The sequence below is a fragment of the Urtica dioica genome, chromosome 1, assembly GCF_054948205.1.
Source record: "Urtica dioica subsp. dioica isolate 48M chromosome 1, U.dioica_male_clone48M_v1_H2, whole genome shotgun sequence".
NCBI classification, from domain to species: Eukaryota; Viridiplantae; Streptophyta; class Magnoliopsida; order Rosales; family Urticaceae; genus Urtica; species Urtica dioica.
In genome coordinates, this window is record NC_142756.1 from 4,323,401 (window position 1) to 4,336,567 (window position 13,167).

Here is a 13,167-nt window from a genome sequence, read left to right on the forward strand (position 1 = left end):
GAAGTTCCATGCGAGTGCACGATACTCAGCCTCTGTACTTGAGCATGCCATCGCATGTTGCCTACGTGAAATCCAAGACACCAAACAGCCACAAAAAAATACGTACAAGCTAGATTATATTTTTATTTGTCGAATCCGTAGGGGAAAAAATGCGCTAATTGTCAATGCTCTATAATGTTTTTCTCATATTTAACACTAAAAATTAACATTGTTACTCCCGAGTAATGGTCTCCTTTTGTAAAATGCATGGGTTTGTCTTCAATATTTAAAGTTTAAAGTATCTTTGTAATTCATGTTTAAGTGTCCAATATAATTACTATTATACACATTCATCTCAAGTAAGAATATATTTCTATAGTAGTAATAAAAGGATCAAACTTGTCCAAACCTCAATTTCTGTCAAGTTTTTTAAAAGGAAATAGAAAAGTATTATTAATAATATATGAAATGATAAATTACATTGTTGCTCTTTTAACTATATCACTTGTAACGTATCACTCTTTTAAATTTAAAATCATGCACCACAGATGCTGAAATTCTACATTGTAACAAACACTTCGTTCTGTCAAAATATTTGTGACGGCCGTCCAGTATGAGATTATACTTTATGCACGTGAATGACTTTTTTTTTTGGAAATTACAATAATATCCCTTATTGATGACTATAATAAAACATTATTTTTTTTCTTTTTTTTATTTATCTTTTTCTTTATCTTTCAAGTCCTTCATCGAAACTTCATGCCCTCTGTCAAGTTTAACAACAGCTACATAATTCTCTCCTATCTCGACCTCTCCTTCGTGCCCAACAACACCAAGCTCAAGTTCCTCCTTTTCATCCTCCTCAAATCCCAGCGCGAGAGAATCATCCCCGCGTTCGAGTCGTGGACGTCCCTAGATTGTCAGTACGAAATTCGCCAAAGCCAGAACTCTAACGTCAGCGAGACCTAATGATCTGTTTTCATTCCCGAGGGAGATAGAACAATTCTTATCAATGTTAGTCTCATTTATTTTTGTGGGGTCATTTATTCAAACATCTTGCATGCACTCAGGTGGAGGCGATAAAGCTCACTGATGGAGGTCATCGTGGATTGGTAGCGCGATGGGGGAGATCATGGAGAAAAGCTCGTGTGGTTGCTGGTTAAGAGCGATAAGGCTTTGAGTTTGAAAGCCGTCTTTCTCACTTTTCATAAGCTAAGCTTTTATTTCCGGCGATGGCTGCGAAGAGAGATGAACCAATGATCGGGATCGATCTCGATACAACTTACTCGTGCGTCGGTGTTTGGCAACACAACCGAGTCGAAATCAACAACGTGAACCCCACCAACACCGTCTTCTATGCGAATAGGTTGATTGTAAAGATATTCAATATTGCCAACCCGGACCGCACACATATGTAGGTTGTTTTTTGGCTTAGAAACGGACCGCACGCAAAACAAACACGTCATTCCCGTAAAAAGAATACCGAAAAGAAAAACAACCACCAAACCTGAAAAAAAATGTTTTCTTTACATTATATCTTATAGCTCCTTGCCAGTGCCTAAGTATGAATTATTATACTTCGGGCACAGAGAATGAAACCATAAATAAAACCAAGTTTTGGACATTCCATCATTCGTTGTTGAAAAAGACTTCCATCTCTGGTCTTCCTTTAATTCCAAAATCCAGTCAGAACACTGACTTTGACGTCATCAACCTACTATGAACCCTCGTTTGATTTCGGTGCAAAGAAAATAAGTCCCTGAATGAAAATTGCGGTTTTTCAAGTACCACGATATTATAATTTCAAAAATTTCACTGATGAAATTTGAAAAATTTAAGCACAAAAATGAAATTTCAACACTATAAACTTTTGTTAACATCTTTCTCAATTAGTCATCGATCACCGACATCATTTTCACTATTTACTCTTATGACACGTATTTTCTAGTTTGTTAGACTTGCATGAAAAATAAGAAAAACTATAATCATCCGAATGATCTAGACTGCTATCTATAAAAGAAATTTGCAGGAACAATCTCCCTTCGAGTTAATTGCAACACCGTGGCTCACCAAACCTTCAAATATTGCACTATGCTCGTCAAATCATTGGTGAGATAGAATTGACCTCTAAATACTCTATTGGAAGTTTTGACATTCTCTTTACTTCCCTTTATCCTCGATCGAAGTTAAATAGATTCTAACTTCTTTTTTTTTTTTTAAATTTCTAGTCTTCAAATCTTTCATATCGAAAAAATGTTTTACCGTCTTTGTTGTTTTAGAACTTTTTCATACAAACGATAGTGATTTGCAGTAACTTGTATTTTTCATAGTTACTCAGACTCCCACAGTTGTCACCATCCAGGCTCAACCGCATAAATTGTTAAATGAAAAATGACTCCACAACTTGTAACATAAATTGTTGCATGAAAAAAAAAACTCACATTAATTATAGTATTAATGACATTGTAAAATTTAGATACTATATATTTTTACATTATCACATTTGATACTTTAAATTCTTCTTTTTGTAGGTGTGTTTACGTGACGATCCAAAGATAGCAATTCTTCAGATCTAATAGTCTTTTCGAGACAAATCCCAAAGCTCATTTTTTAAGCCAAAAACTCAAAATTTGCTGATTAAACGCAGCATAGAATAAACCGCTATACTCGTGGACATTTTATACTAAGAAGCAACAAAAAATAAAATAACTAAAACCAGCAAAGTAAAATGCTCCAACAGACTGCCACTCGGGAAAATAATGATATCACGAAATACTAAGCTATTACCAACCAATATATATCTAAAATTAATAGATAAATAAATAAAACCAAGTTATAAAAAAAAGGCCTAAATAGCTTGCATAAAACCACCACAATAACTATCATAGTATGCCACTATAAATGACATCAATACAAACGTATATAGACTGATTTCTAAATCAAAAGTTAACTGAATAAACATACGAATTGTATATTTATTAGTATAAATAAATAATAAGTGTCTATCATGCACTATGAAAGCATAATGTACTGACCAAAACAAATCTAACACAAACACACCGTGAGGTAGACATTAAATAAATAAATCATCTCACCGTCATACACCCATACGAGATAAGAAAGATAAAAAGCTAACAACACAAACATATAGTATAGACTAAAAATCATATCACACAAGGAAAGTATAAACAACAAACAAATAAACTGATATGAGCATCATACTCGAAACAAATTTTTTATTATGCCACGATCATCACGCACTACACAAAATACAAGTATTTAAAGCCACACACCACAAAAATAAAAGACAACCCACTAAAGAGAAAGTAAACAATAATTAGTAAACTCAAAATATATTCCTAAGGCTACATCTTCAAAGTACTATCACGCGCAAATTCATAAAAACCAGACAAAAAATGGAGAATTTACATGAACGACGCTATAAAGGGACCTACTTATAATATAATTAATATAGAACATAAAAGAAAATGGTAAAGCTAACCAAACAGTACTGTATACATCTAGAGATTCAATCATAAAAAACCAAGTAAAAACAATCCAAGAATTTCAATCATTAAGAACCAAGTAAGAAGAATCTAAGAGGTTAAATCATAGAGTGCCGTAAAAATCTAAGAGATTCAATCGCAAACCAATTAAAAAAAATCAGCAATAAATGCAAGGAAGCCAAAGGACATAATATGGATATTCATGCAAGATCAATAGCGTCTTGATACTTGACCTCCACGAAGACCGAGAATAGAAACTTTTCTCCCGGAATGATCGATAATCCAAGCATGGTGTGACGATAATCAGACGGATCTCCCATAAACGAATATGTTTTCCATGCGCAGAAACATATAAGAATTCACCATTCACAGATTATACCCATCCTCACAGCCAGAAAATGAATACTCGAGACAGCCAGGGATCCAAATATAAAAGCCCAACGCAAATCAGTACTCACCAAAAAGAAGTGTTGACCAACGACTCATTCAATTCCCTTATAACCAGAAATACGTGTCTGTTTATATACCAAAACATCCTAAATTCCACCATTTAACCTCAAATAAAGGGCAAAAAAGCATCTAGTACCGGCTCAGAAGCAAATCACCATCCCAAAATATAAGTAATCAAACCAAAATATAAGACCCTTGAAGTCAATACACGGTCCCAAAATAAAAGCAACCGAACACATGGCATAAGCCCCTTGGAGAACTGATACCATAGTGACTCGCCACAGGGAAGAATCCGTACAGAAAAAACTGAGAACCAAATAAGTTCCAACCACTGATCAATTCCGCAACCAGGTGTTGCACTAGGATCATGGCAAGAAACTTACATAAGAGAAACCCGATATAAAATACAGATCAACATCACTTGGTATAAATGCCCAAACCATCTTGAACAGAGAAGTATGCAGAAAGGAAATATACAATCTCACACATGAGCAACCTCACACAGACCAATACCTTATAGAAACTGCGTCCCAATCCATGAAGTAGTTCTCGAAACAAATGCGAAATCTTGACTGATTTGCAAAATATTAAAATTCAAATAAAGAAATTGCTCAACTGCACAATGAAACGTGATTTTAATTTTTAATTTGGCTGCAATTTTATCCAAGATACTTACCTCCTCCGTCCCTATCTTTCCCTTATCCATGCACCGACGCCACTTCGAACGGCGTTTCGATGTCTCTGAATGAGGATCCGAACGGGACCTTTTCACGTCAGAAGCGGCGTAGACTCCCCACGTCCCGAATTTTGACATTCCGTGGCATAGACTCCACTTCACCATGATTTTGTCCCATCCCGGAGTTTGGGAATGGGACAAAATGCAGAACTTACTATCGAACAAGGCATCCATAGAAATTCCCTTCTACTTATACTGAGATGATAGGTATTCATAAAACATGAAACTTTTAAAAGCATACAAAGGTTAGTAAGCTAAAAGGTAAAAACGAAAATGGTATAAAGGATGTGCACGGCCAAAAAAATAGAGAAAGATAAAAATGAGAATAGAGTTAATCTGAGTCAGAGGCTTGTTTACCGCAACAAGCCATTCGTCTTTGTGTATAAAGTCGGCTCTGGTACGAAAAGAAACTGAGTCCCAATCCATAAAGATATGTCATGCTTCATTAAGAGAGAGAAGCCAATGTAAATAAATCAGCGTTTGTTAAACTGACCCAGACCATCTTGAAAGACGAGATAAAGGCAAGCCAATAGACCATTCAGGCAGAAAATCAACCGATCACAAAAATAGCAAAATCCAAAAGCACTGGGTTTGTGTCTTGACCATATCTGCAAAAGAGTAATACCACAAGAATTTTAATTTAATGCACACCAAGACATCACTCAGCTGATAAAGTAGTGATCTTATTTTAAGGCTTTGATGCCATAGAAAAACAGTGGCTAATACTGATTTAAAGGATTTTCATGAGACTGAAATCTTAAACTATGTATAAAATTAAACACACATAAAGATAGAAACTCAATGGGGCCACAAGTTTTGATATTATTATTGTAGGTAAGAGCATGACCGACTACATCATAGAATAATAGATAAAAAAAAAGGAGTTATATGTCCCTACCAACCAAAGGAAGGTCGACAATCTACAAGACTTACAAAGGAAAATACCTTCCTATATAAATAATATAAGGAAAAATTAGAAGACAATTCGATCAATTCACAGGAGAATATACCTAAATTTATTGATATTATAATGTCCTATCTTATGTTCTCATTGTGAAATTCCTTCCAGACTCAAAAAGCACAACAATAGCTCAAATACCAGTTTTTTATTATTAGAAAGGGAATTCAGTAGAAATATTACCCATCAAAGGTCACGCTTACTAAAAAAAATCTTAAGTTAAAGCCCTATTCTCACAACTAGTTACTGTGAGAAGCAACATTTGGATTATGGCAACGAAATCACCTCAAAGTAGAGGTAAAATAGCAAAGCACGTGAAGAAACTAATTCATCAAGGCATAAGATAAATGATTCTGTACCATTATGATTCTGTACACATCACTGTTGAGTTCTATTATCCAGTGCAACAATACCATTTGAAAAGAAGTAATAAAGAACCAGAGATCGACTCCGACTCACACAAATCAAAACGCTTCAACTAAAAAGAGGCAACAAAATATAAAAGTAAAATTGGCAACAAAATCACTTCAAAGTACAAGTATCAAAGCACATTAAGAAACTGAGTCATCAAGGCATAAGAGAAATGGTACTGTAGTCATCAAGGCACATGAAGTAACTGAAAACACATCAATGTTAAGTTTATTCGGTGCTACATTAACAATCGTAAATAAATAAATAAAAGAACCAGAGATCGATTAGGACTAACACATACCAAAGCGCTCCGACTAAAAAGAGCCAATACAAAATAAATATGTACAGATAAAGTACATCCTAATAGAATCGAGCTAGACAGAGATTCATATTGTTGACCACACAACACACACCTACAGAGACACACAGGGTTATGTTTTACGGTGTAAAAAGAACGCTAAAAATAAAGGTGTCAGGGTTAGCTATGTTATCATGACTTAACATAATGTCTGGTTATTTAACTTTCCTTTTCTACGAAAATGAAGCACAACTTTCTATCAACTCTGGTGCTATTCATGATTTTTTTTTTCTTATATGGGTTATGCCTATGCTTTGATATAACTTCATATATAGACTTTTAATTAGTCCCATAGGCAGAGGCGATCAAAACAGATTTGCTTCGGCTCAATCAAAAGGAAAAAATACCAACCTATTCTGACCTTTTGAAAATTGAGTGAAGTGATCCTCCCCACGCCATTGAAATCCCGAGTCCTAACGCAGTGAGACAGAACTAATAAATCTCTGAAAGCTTGAAGATATATAGGCGTCCAAAATCTGACAAGAACAGTTTTCAAATGAGGATCCAACCTGCTTTGCACTGAATCTCCAATTCCGGCCAGATTTCCTGTCACGAGAGAATTGTTATATCACATCTTCACCCCGACCATGATGAATTAACAACGCAAATTTGAATCCATAAGCTAGTATCTCCATGAAATATTCCACAAAGACTAGAGATTGTTTCAAAAACATAGGCAAAGTGACAAGTGTATAATATCGCGTATTTATTCGGCATAATGACAACAGTAATATTAAGATTCATTCAGATGGTAGCAAGAGGCCAACGGGCTATAAAGCCTAGGCCTTATAGTACAAATTTTGAACCATGCTATATTTAAAAACCAACAGTACAAGAGAATAATCTCGCTTGATATTCATATTCATAAAGAATACTTTCTTTTTATTTCTAAAGTTTGTTTAGGAAAAGTCTCAGAAGGAATTACCAGCCCCAAAACAAATTACAGTTATGTTTGTTTGGAATGAGAAGTGAAAACTGCTTAGTTTGTGAACTCCTTTTGTGAGATGAAGCATAATACTTTCAAACAAAAATAATTGCATATGTAAAACTCAGTGCTTTACATAGTTCCCATCTCTTATCTTAGTAACACAACAAATTAAACAAGAAGATTAAGAAGATGAGTGCCTAAACAAAGACAAAATAAAACAGAGTTAAGAGAAGAATACATGTCTTCCTCTTCCACTTTGTGTGATGAACACATAGAAGGATAAATGGCTATTAAACGAGCAGATTTCAAACACATAGATATACAAACAAATTATCTCAAAAGCTGAATGAGATTCCTCATCACGCTCTGTCCTTGGATAGTGCTCCTAACCGACGAGGAGGTTGTTCTGGTCAAACTGGACCTTCGTGTTCAAAAGACCAATCCATGACCTACAAAGAGCATAGTTGAAAAGACCTTTTGATTAAATTTGAATTTTGAGAGAGGTTATAAAATCCACCAACATGAAAAAAAATGTGTCGATAACATAATGTCCCTCAATGAAAAACTATTCCTAACATTGTGTTTCGAAATTCTTATGAAGGGTATATACTTCTTTTCTTGTGCAGGTTACCTCTCCTAGGTAATAAGTTGACTGACATTATACCATGAAACACAGGTTTCAAAGTTTCATAAATTATCAAAGGCACAAAAATCTCCTTGTATAATTCTCAACAAAGGATCGATAGGGTACTCTCCATCTGGTCTGGTACGGGATTGTCTAGAACTTGAAGCCATAATTTCACCTGTAACAAAAAAAAAACCATAAATTCTCACATCAGTTCTGAGATTATGATAGATTCACACACCTTTTTGCAGGTCACGACTCCCAGAAATGCCCTCAACTAGGTTTCTCGAACCATGAAATGTGTTCCTTCCTACAGGATATACCTTCACAGCAAAAATACTGGGGAGCTTTGAATAAGAAAAAGCTTGGATCCAAAGCCCCAAGTCCTTCTTCAAGTCTGGGATGTTCAGCAAAGTGCCCAGCTAGCCTAATTCAATGCATCTAGCGCCAAAAAAAAAAAAAAAAAAAAAAAAAAAAAAAAAAAACCAATTAGAACATGGTCGATTGATTACATACGATAATAGATACACTGATCAGAAATCGGATAATTAATGTCTTATCTACTAACCTGAGAGTCATCCCGGAACAAATGAGGTACTTGAGAGCATTGGTGATGTTGATTCCAGGGTATTATGATCGAAACAAACTAACTTCTACGAGTAGTCAACTCTGGAGGCCGACCACCTCTTCGATGGCGCGCTCTTAACTATGTGCAATGGGAGGTCAAGTTGGCCCTTCCTTGAGGCAATTGGTAAAGGTAACTGCTAAGCAATTCATAACAACGCCGCTTGTAGAAACCAGCAGTAAATAAAAGAAGATATTATTTACCCATGATCTTCTTAAGTGTTGAAAGCTCCATGTCCATTCAATTTCTTGTACGAGATCGCCGTCTATCTCAATCCGGCCATCCTTATAAAAAGGCATCGATCTCACACGCATAGAGTACGAGCCGGATGAATCAAATTCTTCCGCAAACCCTGTGTAAAGATTTCGGGTTAGAAACAATTACACAAAAAGATAAAGAAAAAAAAAAGGTACTCCCTGTTTACAAAATTCTTGTCTATGCTTCTTATATGTCAACATTGTATTCTTCTTCCCTTTCTTCTACTCATCTTCCTTTCATACAAATACTGAAAGGCATCGATAAGATTCCTGAGACAGCATCCTTGTGGGTCGCGACAGCAGGGAATGACCCACCTGGAGTCGAACCACCTACAGAGTGTGCTTCCATACCCTGGATCAGCAAACAACAACAAATCAACTATTTACAAGCAATTTCAGGAAGAATTAGCAACAAAAAAAAATACAAATAGAGAGGGACAACACGTGATACTGGAGGGTTCATTTCAGGGACGAGGCGGGCCGAGGAGTGCCATGGTTGAGTCGAAACGACACTAATTAGAGACTGAGAGCGGGTGAGTGGTTTTAGCTTTTCTCTCTAGGTTTTTCACGGAAACTCTCGCTTGATTTCATTGTGGAACTGGAGACCCGTCGGAAGCTGTGATCCACCAGCCAGACCAGTTAAAGGCGTTTCGATCTGGCAGATCAATATCACCACCTCCAAGAGGAATATCTTCCGACCAGTCTCAGCACTGACGATCGGTCCTACGAAGCTGGAATGAACGGGTCACACCAGTTCTTAGCTTTATGATTGTTTCACATACCTTGTGCAGGGTCATTACTCCCAGAAATGCTCTCGACTAGATATCTCTAACCATGAAATGTGTTCCTTCTTCCTACACGATATACCTTTATAGCGAAAAAAGTATGGAGCTTTGAATAACAAAAAGCTAAGATCCAAAGCCCCAAGTCCTTCATCCCTGGGACGTTCAGCAAAGTGCCACGGTAGGCTAGTTCAATATTGCATCAAGCCCAAAATAAATATAAAAATAATTAGAACATGGTTAATTCCATATGATAACAGATACACTGTGATAAATTGGATAGTGTCTTATATGCTAACCTGGGAGTCACCCGGAACAAATAAGGTTCTTGAGAGAATCAGGGATGTTGATTCCGGGGTATCATCACCGAATCAAACGAGCTTCAGCTAGCAGTCAACTATGGGAGGCCGACCATCTCTTCGATGACAATGGGAGGTCAAGTTTGCCCTTCCTTGAGGCAATCGATAAAGGTAACAGATAATACAATTCATAATAACGCAGCTTATAGAAATCAGTAAATAAGACAAGATAGTGTTCACATATACCGGTAGACAAGATAGTGTTCCTCGGCTTCAAATTCTCGTATGAGGTTGCGGTCCTTCTCGATCCGACCTTCCTTACAAAGCACGCCGATGTCATTCGCAATAGAGATGCCGAAGAAATTATTCTCGCCAAGTCTGCGTAAAGATATGGAGTTAGTAACAAATACATAAAAGGGCAAAAAAGAAAAAGAAATGGATAGAAATACTGAAAGGCATCACAAGATTCCTGAGACAGCGTCCCTCGGGCGGCGACGGCAGAGAGGGAGATCGGGCTGGTGACCAGCGTCGATTCGAACTGGTAACATAGTGTGTTTCTAAACCCTGGATCAACAAACAAGAACAGATCTACAATTAAAGACAATTTCAGAAAGAATTAGCAAAAATATAAAAATAGGGACGGCACGTGATACTGAAGACGACCAAGTGGATTCGCGGCAGGGCGAGCTGGGATTACCTCTTTTCTTTTGCAGATTACCTCTCTCGGGGTAAGAAGCTGACCGGTATTGTACTGTGAAACCACATATTTCAAAGTTTCTTGAATCATCGAACGTACCAACATCTCCTTGTCGTTCTCACCAAGGGACCGATCAATACTCCGCAACTGATCCGGCACGGGATTGGTCAGAACTCAAAGCCTTGTTTTCACTTGTAACCGGAAAAAAAAAATATAAAAAAAACAACCCACATTAAACAAACAGAAATTTTCACACCAGTTCTGAGATTACGATTGTTTCACATACCTCCACAGAGAAAAAAAATATGGAGCTTTGAATATATAAAACATAAAACTTGGATCCAAAGCCCCCAGTCCTTCATGCCTGGGATGTTCAATAAACTTCACGCCGAGCAGTCAACTGTGGGAGCCCGGCGATCTCTTCAATGACGCACTCCAGCTCTGTGCTATGGGAGGTCAAGTTTGCCCTTCCTTGATGCAAATGGTAAAGGTAAGTAATAAAAAACAATACATAATAATGCCGCTTGTAGAAATCAGTAAATAAAACAAGATATTGTAGAAATCGGTAATTAAAACAAGATATTGTTCACATATACCAGTGGTCTTCTTGAGTGTTGAAAGACCCATGTCCCCTGGCTTCAATTTCTTGCACAAGGTTGCCATCTTTTTCGATTCCGACCTTGCTTACAAAGAGCATCGATCTCACTCGCCAGAGAGAACGAGCCGAATTACTCTCTCCCAAAGCCTGTGTAAGGATATCGAATTAGAAACAAATGCACAAAAGGACTATAAAGAAAAGGAAGAAAAAAAAATATGCAAAAGAAAAAAGTACTCCCTGTTTACAACTTTCTTTGTTCGCCATTGATCACAATAGTGTTTATATCTCAACACTGTATTGTTCTCCCCTTTCTACCCTTCATCCTTTCGTACAAATACAAAAAGACATCATCCGTGACCCGCGTGGAGTCGAACCGGCAACAGAGTGTGCTTCCATACCCTGGATCAACAAACAACAACAAATATACTATTAAAAGCAATTTCAGAAAGAATTAGCAAAAAAACACATACATAGAGGGACGAAACGTGATACTGGTGGATTCGCGAAGGCACTATTCTCAGGCATCTCCGGCAGCGGGACTTGTCTCCGCAGCCAATCTCGCTCTCCACCCGCGCTTTTAGCCCAATAACCGCCTCTGGAGCCCCGACATAAGCTCGCCGGACGGGCTGAGATCTGGTGGTTGTGACATGAACTGGCCTCCGGACACACCGCAGATCAAGACAACCAACACCAGTCTCGGCAGAAGATTGAAGTACCCGTTATCGGCGAGCTTCTTGCTAAGGTCAAGATCGGCCTTGCAATGCCAGAGACGGAATCGAGGTTTGGCGACAAGGCAGAGAGGGAAAGACTAGGAACTAACGAAACGAGTTAGAGCGGGTGAGGGGTTTTAGCTTTTCTTTCTAGGGTTTTTCCGGCACCGACGAAAACCAATCTCGCTCTCCACCCGCGCTTTTAGCCCGATAACCGCCTCCGGAGAACCGGTAGAAGCTTCGCCGGACGGGTTGAGACCTGGTGGTGGTGGCACGATCTGGCCTCCGGACACACCGCAGATCGACACCAACATCAACGACGCTAGTCTCGGCAGAAGATTGAAATTCCCGTTACCGGCGAGCTTCTTGCTAAGGTCACGGCGATTCCGGGGACGGCATCGAGGTTTGGCGACGGGGCAGAGATGGAATGGCTGGGAACGAACGAGATGCGACGGTGCCGTAAAACCCTAGATCGCCATTTCATGCCGGACGGGTTAAAGGAGGTGCAATCTGGAAGATCAACACCACCAACTCCAAGAGGAGTACCCGCAACCCGAACATGGCGACCTTTCGACTGGGCTCGGCGCCGACGATCGGACATACGATTTGGAAGGGACGGGTCAAGGGACTTTTGCATCCACAGCCAATCTCGCTTCTCCACCCGCGCTTTTAGCCCGATTCCACCTCCGGAGAACCGATAGAAGCTCGCCGGTCGGGCTGAGATCTGGTGGTGGTGGCGCGACCTGGCCTCCGGACACACCGCAGATCGGCACCACCACTCCAGTCTCGGCAGAAGATTGAAGTACCCGATATTCGAACATTAAGGACCGGCGATATTTTTTATGAGGTCGGCGGCGGCGTCGAGGTTTGGCGGCGGCGTCGAGGTTTGGCGACGGGGCAGAGAGGGAATGGCTGGGAACGAATGAGCTGAGACGGTGAAACCCTAAATCGCAATTTACACGCCGGTGATCCCTTTTTTATATACCACCAGAAACTTGGCCTCCAATTAACTTTCCCTTTTCCTTTCCCTCTCTCCTCGCCGTTAGATTATATTTTGATCCAGCGATTGTAATCTGTTGTTGTGATAATTGCCTTAATTACGATTCACCCCCAAGATATACACCAACGGATATAAAAACACACGGTATTATAATAATATTAATAATTTTCTAAAAAAAAAATAATATTAATAGCAAAATCCAAAAGCATTTGGGTTTGTGTCTTGACCATATCTGCAAAAGAGTAATA

General features: G+C 38.5%; 3 long non-coding RNA genes across 5 annotated transcripts; all 3 read right to left on the bottom strand.

The window, feature by feature from the left end:
• Positions 1–4,550: 4,550 nt before the first annotated feature.
• Positions 4,551–7,034, bottom strand: LOC149406557 (uncharacterized). Its single transcript, XR_016301719.1, has 3 exons — positions 6,908–7,034; positions 6,750–6,811; positions 4,551–5,279 (listed from the first exon to the last, which is right to left on the bottom strand). It is a non-coding gene; the product is annotated as an uncharacterized LOC149406557 (long non-coding RNA).
• Positions 7,035–7,951: 917 nt separating this feature from the next.
• LOC149406558 (uncharacterized) lies at positions 7,952–9,182 on the bottom strand. Of its 3 annotated transcripts, none has more exons than XR_016301572.1 (4): positions 8,780–9,182; positions 8,520–8,685; positions 8,193–8,392; positions 7,952–8,129 (listed from the first exon to the last, which is right to left on the bottom strand). It is a non-coding gene; the product is annotated as an uncharacterized LOC149406558 (long non-coding RNA). The 3 variants fall into 3 exon arrangements; XR_016301571.1 differs by having other exon boundaries at positions 8,520–8,689; XR_016301570.1 differs by having other exon boundaries at positions 8,520–9,182.
• A 101-nt stretch (positions 9,183–9,283) lies between these two features.
• On the bottom strand, positions 9,284–10,821 carry LOC149406559 (uncharacterized). The gene is made up of 5 exons (XR_016301346.1): positions 10,711–10,821; positions 10,377–10,478; positions 10,161–10,292; positions 9,915–10,066; positions 9,284–9,801 (listed from the first exon to the last, which is right to left on the bottom strand). It is a non-coding gene; the product is annotated as an uncharacterized LOC149406559 (long non-coding RNA).
• Between the last annotated feature and the right edge of the window lie 2,346 nt (positions 10,822–13,167).